This window comes from Salvia splendens, chromosome 5, assembly GCF_004379255.2.
Source record: "Salvia splendens isolate huo1 chromosome 5, SspV2, whole genome shotgun sequence".
NCBI lineage: Eukaryota > Viridiplantae > Streptophyta > Magnoliopsida > Lamiales > Lamiaceae > Salvia > Salvia splendens.
The window spans coordinates 37,181,798-37,195,158 of record NC_056036.1 but is presented as its reverse complement, the minus strand read 5'-3'; positions in this window follow the sequence as shown (position 1 = coordinate 37,195,158).

Below are 13,361 nucleotides of genomic sequence, written 5' to 3'. Positions count from 1 at the left end.
CAATTGTTGTTCCTACTGTGATAGTCGATATTTCAGACTTGTGGACAACAAATCGATATGCACTACTGTTAAGTGCATATCCAATGAAGATGCAATCAACCGTCTTAGGTCCGATTGTAACTTCTTTGGGCGGAGGAACCATCACCTTTGCCAAACACCCCCACACTTTGAGGTATTTGTAGGATGACTTCCTTCCCTTCCACAACTCATAAGGAGTGACATCTTTTCCTTTGAGAGGGATCTTATTCAAGATATAGTTGGCTGTCAAAACAGCTTCCCCCCACATGTTATGTGGTAATCCTGAAGTTAGAAGCAGTGCATTCATCATCTCTTTCAGAGTTCGATTTTTGCGTTCTGCAACACCATTAGATTGTGGTGAATATGGAGTAGTTGTTTGATGAATTATACCACTTGCGTTGCATAACTCCTCAAACGGGGCTACATATTCGCCTCCTCTATCGCTTCGAATCATTTTGATTTTACAACCAAGTTGATTCTCAACTTCGTTCTTATAATTTTTGAACGCCTCTATTGCTTCATCTTTACTTCTTAAAAGATAAATGTAGCAATATCTTGTGCAATCATCTATGAAAGTGATAAAGTACTTTTTACCACCTCTAGTTTGCATCATCTTTAAATCACATACATCCGTGTGAATTAATTCAAGGGGTTTTGTGCTTCGTTCAACCGAGTGAAACGGCAACTTAGTCATTTTTGCTTCAAGACAAATTTCACATTTATCTTGATTATCCACTTCATTAGCCTTTAGTAAATCTAAATTCACTAATCTTTTAATGGCTTTTGAATTTACATGTCCCAATCTACAATGCCACAAATTTGAATACTCGGTCAAATAAGAGGAAGTAGATGCTTTATTATTATTGGCCAATGGCTTTGCAACACTGCGAGTTGCTACACTAAGCTTGAAAAGCCCGTCGGTTACATAACCTTTTCCGAGGGATTTTTCAAACTTATACAAGACAAACCTATCAGACTCAAATACAAGTTTAAACCCCTTATTAACTAGTATTGATCCTGACACTAGGTTCTTGCGGATGTCCGGGACATGCAGCACATCCTTCAAAGTGATTGTGACGCCAGACGTCATCATGAGAATCACGTTGCCAACGCCGAGGATTTCAGACGATGCTTGATTCCCCATGTTGATTTTCCTTCCTTCAACAGCCGTGTAGGAGGCAAACTTGCTCCTGTCGGAGCAAACATGAGCAGTAGCGCCGGTGTCGATGTACCAGCCTCCCTTGTTATCAACAAGGTTAACCTCTTCAGTGACCACTGCAATGAGGTCATTCTCATCCCAGTCCTTGAACTCCTTCTCAACGACGTGGGCTGCCGGCTTCTTCTTCTTGCTGCGGCAGTCCTTTGCAAAGTGGCCTTGTTTGCCACACTTGTAGCAGTCGCCTTCAAACTTCTTTGAAGACTGCTTTCCCTTCCCCTTGTCATTTGGACGGTTTGGGCGAGGGCGTTTGTTGGAGGGTCCTCCCCGCTCCAACAGATTGGCCTTGGCTTCATTTGGGGTGAATCCCTTAGCCTTTTGATCACTTTTGCGCACATCGGCCTCGATGCGCAACTTCACGATCAAGTCTTCAAGGGTCATCTGCTTTCGCTTGTGCTTGAGATAACTCTTGAAGTCCTTCCAACTTGGAGGGAGCTTGTCAATGATCGTGCACCTTAGGAATTTGTCGGGCAAGGTCATCCCTTCAGCCACTAGTGAGTGGATGATCATTTGGAGCTCTTGGACTTGCTCCATGACGGGTCGAGAGTCGACCATTTTGTAGTCCATAAATTTGGAAGGTACAACTTGCTCCGTCCCTGCAACATTATCTATGCTATACTTCTTTTCTAGGTTTTCCCACATTTGTTTAGATGTGGTTACATTGGAGTATACATTGTACAAACTATCATCTAAAGCACTTAGAATGAAATTTTTACAAAGGTAATCTCCTTTCCTCCAAGCTTCATAATCTGCCATGACTTCGAGCCTAGTCTCTTGGTCGCTTGGCGCGGGCGGCTCGTTCTCCGTGAGGAAGTTGGCGACGCCCAATGTTGTCAAGTAGAACAACATCTTTTGATACCACCGCTTGAAGTCAGATCCTCCAAACTTTGGTGGCTTCTCGGCAGGTGGCATCATTCTTGGTGCCAAAGGTGCCGCAGTTGGTCCTTGGAAGGAACCAATTCCGTTGCCCCCGAAGGAGCCAACAACGTGGTTGGGCATAGAGCCCCCACCATTCACGTTAGGCATAGAGCCCGCCATGAACGTACTATCCCCGAAGGGACTAGCACTCGCATGAGACCCGAAGGCCCCAGCATTCGTGTGAGGCCCGAAAGCCCCAACACTCGATCCATTAAAGGATCCGAAGGAACCACTAAAAGTGGAACCAACCGATCCACTCGAGGTGGATCCACCAGTGAGCCCAAGGGGGTTAACGAACTCCCAAGGGGTTGTTGATGAAGAGGGATAGCGCCCGGGAGTGGGCGTCATCGTCGGAATTGACGACGTATTGACCGGTCCAGTGGTCGCCATGGTGGAGGGAATGGCGGCGGTGGTGGCGGCAGTAGTGGTGTTAGATTCAGTCGACATCTCCAGCAAAGGTTTTAATTGTTTCGAAAGTTTTAGTTCAGTTTAGGAGGTCCAAATCCCTTCAAAGGCAAGTTATCTCGTCTTGCGATTGTTGGTTTCTGGATTACAAGAGATAAAAGCCGGACGTAATACAACCCAAAAGAAGGAATACAAGAAACGAAACTGAACTGAATTACAATGAAACAAATAAACCGTGAATGTTTAGCCGAGTCGAGGAGGCCTCTTCCTGCAAGACGAGATACGCCCCGGTAGTGCTCTTCGGTTTGGCGTTTCGTCCCCAAAGGTAAAACGACTACGTCTCTTTTGATGCAGCACCGCAATCAGTAGAGCTCCGGCGAACTGGATGGAGGAGAGGGCAGAGCTTCGACAGAAAGACAATGCAGAGAGGGAGAAAGCTTATGATGCAGAGAATGCTTGGAATTGTGTGTCCTAATGCAGTGGTATGGCTAGCCTATTTATAGGCCAAGCCACCATGCAGGGTCAACCGAGCCATGAAGGCTCATCATGGCAGATTCGTAACCGACGTCGGTTACGAGCGTGTGGCAGGCGTGTGCCTTTCGCATGTGGAGCGTGTGGATTTCTCACGTGGCAGCCGTGACTGTGCCTCGCTTGACGACGTGTCAAGCCACTTGGATTGCTGACTCGGCGGTGGTCCAAAAAGAATAGTTTGGGCCAAGCCCAAAGCCCAAAGACCACCCAAAGACCAATTGCCAAGATCCAAGATCCAAGATCCAAGTCCAAGATCGGGATCGGGATCGGGATCGGGATCGGGCCCGCGGCCCGCGACCGCGAGCGCGAGCACGTGCGGGCGGGCGGCGGCGGCGGCGCGCGCGTGTGCGCGCGTGTGGGCTCTTTCACCCATCTTGGTCCACTATAATTATTAAGTAACGTAAAGTCACTTAATTTATACACATTAAAAGATGTGTTAATCCTCCAATGTGGGATAATTAACACTAGTTAATTATTCCCTAAGCTCCAACTCCAAGCTTTAATTAAAAGCTAATTATGCCCAACTTTAATCCACTATTTCTCACTCACCGGAAATCGGATTTGAGAAAGTGAATATACTACATCTATCTACGTAAAATGTAGATCGACGCTATGTCATTTAATTTCACAAAATTAAATGTCTCGTCACATTTATTATTTGGTCAAAATCCATTGACCGGGCATATTTAATACCATGATTTCTACACTCACTCTGTCCCACCGAAGATGATACATTTTCTTTTTTGGTTTGTCTCAACTAAGATGATTCATTACTAAAAATAGAAACAACTATGTCTACTTCATTCTTTTCTCTTACTTTATTTTCTCCACTTAATACATAAAATAAAGTCGCATAAAATCTCGTGCCGCTCAAGGAATGGGTCATCTTCCTTGGGACGGAGCAATTTTTTATTTCAATTAATTTTACTTCTATCAGTAACTTTATAGTATATTTTAGTGCACGTTCTCACAAAATTCACCCACGTTTTTTATACATTTTATATGATTTTCATTATTAGATAAATTTCATTTTAGTATTAGAAGCACTAATTAATACCAAAAATAGAGATTACCGACTGATTCTTGAGTAATAAAAATGCATTGTTAATTATGAATGGATTACCAACAAACGAATTTAACAGTTAATTATCTGGCTGGTATTTGGGCTTTACCGATGGAAAAATCTGTTAGTAAACGGTAAACCCTTGTAGTGCACCGTTAATACGCCAAAAATATACTTGGTATTTGTAACTACTTAAATTTACCACTGTGTATTAGGGACAAATTCCAGGCACCAAGTGTCAATGATAATATTAATCTTTGCTGCATTCAATAATTTAAGGGGTATGCATTGCTTTAGCCATTTTTTGTAGAATGATTAATCATTAATTAGAGTTGAAATTAAACAGTAGGTAGAGTCACATGTAGGGATGTCAATCGGGCCAACCCGTTCGGGTTCGGGCCAACCCGTTCGGGTTGTCGGGCCATTCGGGTACGGGCTATTCGGGTTATGATTTTTTCGGGTTATAAAAGTTCGACCCTAACCCTAACCCTTCGGGTTTCGGGCTAACCCACCGGGTTATTCGGGCCAATGCGTATTTTTAATTCTTTTTATATTTTCAAAAAATAATACGTATTTTAAATTTTCTTTAATTATATACATATTTTTAATTAATCATTCAACAATGAAATACATATTTTTAATTTTCTTTAACATTTTTAAAAAAGATTAAGTTATTTAAATTTAAATAACTTATTCATTATATAATTATTTACAAAATATCTATCAATAGTATGTTTATGTTTATGTATTTAAAACATAAATCAACACTTTGTTTCAAAATTCAAACATAAATCAATTCGTAGAAAATTAAATAAAATTTTCATAACGTGAGAGGTGCATCGTAGATGTAACAAAAATATTTTGAATTGTTAAAGAGTGAATTATCAAGATGCTAGCTAATTGGAGTAACTCTAAGTTTTCTTGAATTATGATTGGTCAAATTTAATTTATTCCAGCTGTAAATAAGTCAAATAATAATTTATCTTTGTTTTAAGAATCATCAAAGTACGCATAATTCAATGACGAAGCGGCGTCAAAACACTTTGCACTATTATATTGGAAATATACTAAAAGAAAGCTTTTATATACGAGTATTTATGAATCCATGAACCACATGGTGATTTTTTTCGTGATCTTATATAGTCGGTTGACGTATTTGGATTTTGCATGGTTTTAGAGGGTTGTCTTGGATGATTTTGATTATATTTCTATATTTTGGTATGTTTATATGTTTGTTGAGAAATGATAGAAAATTGATTAGAAAATGTACACAAAATATGTGGATGTGCAGCAGCCTTGTCTGAGTCAATGTTTCTCGCGATTTTGAAGTCTGATAAACCTCTAATACATATCATTCTCTTCGTCTTCGAAAGAGCTTCGCGTGGATATATTACACGTCTCAATCGGAGCTTTGTAGAGAAAGTTATGACCGTTACAAAAACTGCTCGCTGTGTAGAAGCCTTCAACCCGACGGGTCGACCCGTAACCCGAACGGGTCAGCCCGCCTAACCCGACAACCCGAACGGGTCAGCCCGAATGGCCCGATTTTAAATTCGGGCTGCGAAATTACAACCCTAACCCTGTATTTTTATCGGGTTATACGGGCCGGCCCGCGGGTTCGGGTTACATTGACATCCCTAGTCACATGGATGAAAGTCATGTGCTCGAATTGTTAAAGAGAATCAGCTTAGTATGTGTTGATACAAAGAAACTTAATTAGTTTATTACTGGTAGTTGAGATTCTTGTCAATGTTTGAGCACATGTGTTACGAACTAATAACTGCTAATAACTCCATATGATCATGTGTCTTTTCTCTATTTTTCCAGTTCTTGTTTTTATTAGAGTTTACACGAACAAGTTATGGTCTAATTTATTAGAGCATTCGCGGGGGGGGCGATCAATCGAGCCTATGATCGGCTCCCCCATCGGCCCCTCATTGTGGAAGAGAGGCCGATCATCGCCCCATTCCACCTCCCCTATTTTAGCCGTTGTATCTGCCTTGGCCGATCCCATAGGGCCGTCGATCGGCCCTCCATTGTGGTGATAGGGCTGACGATCGGCCCTATGATTCTTCTTTCTTTTTTTTGCTAAAAAAGAAAGAGAGATGAAGAAGAAAAATACTTGAGGAAGAAGAAGAGGCGGTTAATTGAGAAAGAAGAGAAAATGGAACCTTAATTTGTATTTAAACTAATTTTATTAATTTTATTGGGCTTATTAGTGGGGCCAATAACTTTATTAAATAAATGGACTATAGATTGGAGATAACATAATAAATATAGAAACTCAAAAAACTAAAATAAAATATTGATGATGTGAAAATGAAATGAAAAGTGGGATAAGCCCTTGATAGGCCTGTTCATTGCACGGAGATAGACCCTTAAGAGCATCCACAATGGCGGATGTCTCGGCGGACGTCGGACTGGCGTGCCGGACGTCCGCCATTAGGCAGCATGCATACGGATACGGACATCCGCTGCGGACATCGGAGTTCTGCGGCTTTCCGGGACGTCTGCCATTGCGTTGACACGACGGACGTCCCGATTTTTATATTGTTTTTTGTGGATGTCCGTCGGGATGTCCTTGGGGATGTCCGCCATTGTGTAGTGGGATGTCCTTATGACGTGGCAGTGCAGTGAGATGTCCTTATGACGTGGCAGAGTTGTTTTTTAGAAGTCCGTCGGGATGTCCGTCGGGACATCCGTCCCATTGTGGATGCCAAGAATAAATGTGATAAAATGCTGATGTGAAAAAAAAGAAAGGGCCCTCTGAGAATGCCCTCCCATTGTGAGTGGTCTTTAACTCGCACTTGATGTGTGAAAGAAATAGTAACAAAATTCTAGTGATAGGTGATAGAACGAGTGACTGTGTATAAATTTATTATTATTTTTTAAATTTTACTTTTTCACTGTAGAATAGTTCACTTGCGAATATCTAGACACGTCCATTAACATACGAGTCCTTATTTGTCCATTTGTCTTACCAAGATTATCCATTATCCATGTTCCATCACACAATCATCTCAAACATAGAGCCTGCTCTAATGCCACGTTAGATTTTTCTACTACTAGGTATGCTCCAATCATTAAATAGTAATTAATACATGATGAGGAGACTAACCAAATACTAGAGATATTTCATTCAAAGTTAATTGATGATAGAAGTAGTTCATTGTGCATATAAGTTGATCTCTTTTTAACTTCAATACTCTATTTACAATACGAGACAATTCTTACGTGAATATCTCAAAGTTTTGTTACTCTAGGTAGTAAGGCGACATCTAAGACGAAAAGTTGAAAGCGCTAACGACCTGCAATTGTTGCAGACATGGATGGGCAGAGCAGCTCCTTTGTCATATTGGTGAGTTCCGTTCAAATTTGAATTTATCGTGACCCGGTATCTAAAATATGTCGTTGCAATTACTAAAAAAGAAATAAGAAAAATAATCCAATCACCAAAGGAGATGGGGTTGGTTTTTTTTTAAGTTAACTCATATATAAGGGAGGAAATTACATATAAACTCCATACTATAGATAGGAGAAAATTGGAAATTACAAATAAACTCATATACTATAGATAGAAGGAAATTACAATTGATGTCAAGAGGGCTCGAACTCGGCACCTCATGCAATAATGTCTAAGTAAAGCCCATTTTTGTGTGTCAGCTTACTGGGCCATCTTTTATTTCGATATATACCGGTCCAGGACATCTCCTAAGTCCACTTTCAATTTCTGCCCACTAATGTAATCATAGAAACCCCCTAAAAATTCAAATAAAATAAAATCTTAAGCTTGACTGCTTTAACCCAAACGCAAGAAATTAAAATTTTGTGACTTTTTAACAAAAATAATAATACTAGTAAATAGCAACAGTTAGATCTTCAATTCTCTGATTTTTTGGGTGCGTGTATACTGCTTCGTAGTTAATAAACTAAAAATTAACTAAATACTTGGACCGTGATCAATCGTCAATCTTCGGTTGATAGACCAATGTGGTATCGGGTTTGGTTCGGTATTAACCAAAAATCGAGAATATATTAAATAGCCCTAGAAGTAAAACCTAACAATACGATATATTCATCTTAATTCGCTTGGTTGCTCGACCATTTTTCTCTAATGAATGGAAGTATTTCTTTTTTATTAAAAAGATTGTAGGCTTACTAGGACCATTACTAAAATCAAGTCCCCTATTAGTTGAAGATGGCCAACTTTAAGACCGTTTTATGCCAAAATTTATGATAATCAATACATTTTCGTTTATTCCTTTCTGATACGACATTTAACATACGCCAAAAAAATATTGATTTAGTAAGAATATAGTTGTAATACCTAATTATTTCTCTAATGTTTTTCTATCAATTTCAGTTTTTAATTTATTTTAAATTATCCAAGGTTATAGTAGAGGGTTCATCAATTCCTACCTAGCCCCTACGTCGTCGAATATTGAGAAAAATTAATGAATAACAACAAGCGAGCTACCAACTTAGTTGAATTTGTGAACTAAGCCAAAAAATTACAGGTATTTGGATGGGGCAAATCATCATTTTTATTTTATCACTAATTTACTCTACAATTTTGTTTTCTTCTTTTCTTATTCTTTCTCTCTTTCTATTTTCCAATTTATTTTTTATTTATTACTCCCTCCGTCCCTCATATTTTGTCACCTTTTGACCGGACACAAATTTTAAGAAAATGTGTTTGACTTTGTATTAAATGGAGATGTGTAGTGGAGTATGTGTCCATTTTGAAATTTGTGTTCTTGTTGTTAGCATTCAACCCATCAACAACCAGTCTCCAAACCCATTGAAAACAACATGCTTAACCTCCAAACCCATTGACAACATCACAGAGCATTCAACCCATGAACAGCCACAACCTCCAAACCCAACGACAACCACAAGATCGGTCTCCAAACCCATCGACAACAACAACCTCCAAACCCATGGATCAAGAATCGAAGGGGGTGGCTGGAGGCACGTCGATAGGGGTTTCAGGGATGAATGAGTCGAAGAGTGTTTCAGGGACGAATGAGTCGAAGTGTGTTTCAGGGACGAAGGAGTCATCGGGAGTGTCAGGGACGAAGGAGTCGACGGGGGAGTCAGGGACGACGATTTTGATTGGGGAGTCAGGGACGACGATGGAGGAGTCATGGACGACGAGATCGATGGGGGTTTCAGGGACGACGAGATCAATGGGGGTGTCGGGGACGACGAGATCGGCCACCAAGAACCAAGGAGGTGCGGTGGGGTTACTCATTTAACCAGGGAAAATCGGCCGATCGAACAACTCAGGGATGAGAACAGTGAAGAGGCGGTGATTTGGAACCAAAAATTAGGGATTTTGACTGATTAAATGTGGGAGAGAGAGATAAATGTGGGTGACAGGTTGTTGAAGATGATAAATGAGAATTCAATTCTCATTTACTGGCAGATGGGGTAATTTGGGGGGAAAATGAAGGGTATTTTGATAGTCTATTTTAGGTAAATTTCAAAGGTGACAAATTTTGTGGGACGTACGGAAAATGAATTAGGTGACAAATTTTCAGGGACGGAGGGAGTATTTTATTATTAATTATCTTATTTGTTTATTTTTTTTGCACGAAAGTTCAATCATAATTTGTGTTTGATAATAGCATCAATACAAAATAGGAGCAACATAATTACATTATATGAAATTTTGGAACAACATTAAATTACAAAAGCATAAAATACAATAATGTTAAACTAGATGTTATGCAACATTGAAATATAATTAAATACTTTATTTAAATTAAAGAATAATTGATTATAATTAGTTACATAACTATATTAAAACATTAATCCAATATTAAAGGGCATTGAAGGGTAGAGTTCAACACCCTTCTAGCCTTCTCTGAGTTTACATAAAGAAAGGAGAGGACTATTTTAACTTTTGCTCCATTTGTCCTATTTCACCTGAATCTTGGCCAATGGCCATGTTATCTGTTAACAATCACTTTATAATAAAAATGTTCACACGCCTTTACACTAAAATAATAAAATTCCACTCTCCTAAATAATTCTGTTCAAAAGAAATGAGACCACTCGAACATGGAATTTTGCGATTGTGGTATATAAGCGCGTGATGATGAATATAGTACTCCGTATTTCATAAGCCATATATAATTGAACAATAAATTAGTAACTATGTCACAATATGAGAGAGGGGTTTAGATATGATAATTTTGGTTAAATTTTGGTCCTTCCGTCATTTTAAAATCATGAAGTACAAAATTTAACATTATGCATTTTAAATTGATAATATAGTTGAGTGTGTAAATTCACATGTGATCTCATATAATTTTTCGGATGTCTCATTGAGTATAATTTTGCCCAAATAAGTCTCGTGTGAAAATTGAGAAAATCAAATTCTACTAGAGTAATTTTTATGGCTGATTTTTAAAATTCTAAAATAGATCATAATTTGACCAAATTTCAAGATTTTATGACAATATGCTACTCCCCCGTCTCGAAAAATAAGGACATTTGAGACGACACAAGAATGAATGCATGATTGGTAAGAGCATCTCCAAGGGAAAATGTAAGTGGAGATGTAAAGTCATATAAACTACCATATGTACTTTTTTTCATGAAAATTTATTCTCTAAGGGGAGAGGTATTGGGAAAGACATTATACTTTTTCACATTTTGAAGAGGTATCTTTACCTCTCCATCAATGAAGAGGTAAAATCTTATAACTACCATATTTGCCTTCTTTTCATGAAAAATCATTCTCCAAGGATGATTGTATTTGAGAAGGTATTACACTTTATGTATTTTAATGCATTTTATACTATTATTTTATTTTTAAATATGAATTACCTTTCTATATACCTTTTTCCTTTGGATTGTATTATTTTTTGGAAGTGTATATTTCACTTTTTGAGAAGGTAAATAGATGATATACCCCTTTCCTTGTTGGAGATGCTCTAAGTAAGATAGATGAAGAGAAAAGTAGGTAAAATAGTGTTAGTGGGTAATTGACCACAATATTATTACTCCCCCCGTCCCACAAAGATTGTCCCATTTTTTCATTTCCGTTCGTCCCATAAATTTTATCCCATTTCACTTTTTACCATTTTTAGTAGTGGACCTCATATTCCACTAACCCGTATTGTCCCATTTTTTCATTTCCGTTCGTCCCATAAATTTTATCCCATTTCACTTTTTACCATTTTTAGTAGTGGACCTCATATTCCACTAACCCATCCATACTCATATTTTATTATAAAACTAATATATAAAAGTAGGAGGACTCACATTCCACTAACTTTTTCAATCCACTTTTCATTACATTTCTTAAAATCAATGCCCGATCAAGGTGAGACAATCTTTGTGGGACAGAGGGAGTAGTGTTTAATGGTGAGTCTAGTGGTATAAGTTATAAATAAATTGATATATATGAGTACTGTATTTGAAAAACTTTTCATAAATGAAAATGAGATATTGAGATATTTTATGGAACATATGAAAAAGAAAAAGTGTCCTTATTTTATGGGACAAAGGAAAGTATAACAAAATTGAACTTTCCAATTTGCAGCTACCACAATTTTTACTACAGTAATACAGTTTTGGACATTATTGTTTAACCTTTAGTTATCTTGTACTATTATGTTAACGATTCGACTTATCTTAATTTCTACTCCCTCCGTCAGCAAAATACTGTCCAAGTTTGATTCGGCACGAATTTTAGGAAATGTGAAGAAAAGTGAGTAGAAAAAGTTAGTGAAATGTAGGTTCCACATTTATATATTAGTTTTATAATAAAATATGAGTGTAATGAGTTAGTGGAAAATGGAGTCCATTTATCAAAAATAGAAAAAAAAAAGTGACAATATTTTGCAGACGGATCAAAATGGCAAAAACTGGACAACATTTCACGGATGGAGAGGGAGTAATATTTTTCAATTCTATTCTATCTTTTCAATTTATATCAATTTTTATTATTGGAATTTCACTCTGCGATGAAATCATGAGATACCTATGATTTTTGAATTGAGGGGTACGTAAAAATACATATCATGAAACAGTATAACAGGTATGAATTGACGTGGAATGATTCTAAATGTTAAACATTTCATATCCTAGTAGTAGTTGTCACTGGTTTTCTGACTCTAGATATTAAAAAATTCATAAAGGAAAATTGGTGGAAATGATTAGTAAAATATAAATTATTTTTATGTTAATTTTATAGTAAAATATAAGTAGAATGTATGATCAATTATTAAAAATAGTAAAAAGTAATGCGACAAGTATTTGTAAATGGATCGAGAAGGAAACTAGTGACAAGTACTGAAGTACTCTCCTTGTTCCATATTTATTGAGTCCTTTTTTCTATTGTGGAAAGTTTTATGATAATTGTGTCATTTCTATTTTTGGTGAAAAATAACTCTCTTTTAATTTATTCTTCATCTCTTTTATTCTATTCTTTCTTATTTTATTCATAATCCATTTAACACTTTATTTTAAAACTTCGTGCTAATAATAAATGCCTCAATAACAGGGAACTTAGGAAATAATAAAGACCGAAAAGAATACTTTGTTTTTGCACGCAATACATGTTGAGTATCAAGTATATATATCATAGGGCAGACAATTTTTGACACGACACGATAATCCAACACGAATCCGCACGAAATTATTGGGTTGGGGTCAAGTCTTATTGGCTCCGTGTCCTTATCGGGTTGACCCATTAAGAACCCGATAATTTCGGGTTGGGTGCGGGTTGGATGTGGGTCAGATACATATAACCCATTAAGAAATAATAATATTATTTTAAAAATATGTATATTAATTTAATTTTAATTTGTTGTAAATTAGGTTTAAATAGTATAAAACGAATTTTAATCGTGTAAATTAGGTTGAAAAATAAGGTTTAATCGTGTAATATCATGTTTTAATCGTTTAATATCAGGTTCGGGTCGTTATCGTGTCGTGTCAACCCATATTATATCGTGTCGATAACGGGTTCGTGTCGAGTGTGGGTCGAGTTCGGATTTGAAGGTAGCAGGTCGGGTTCGTGTTCGGATTTACAGTTTCCTTAACAGGTCGAGTTCGGGTTAGACCTTATTAGGTTGGGTCGTTATCAGGTTGACCCGATAACCGATAACGACTCAATCCGCACGATTTGTCAGTCCTATATCAACTATCATTGTAAACTTTTCCTCACATATTTCTCAACTTTTTAATCTAGAC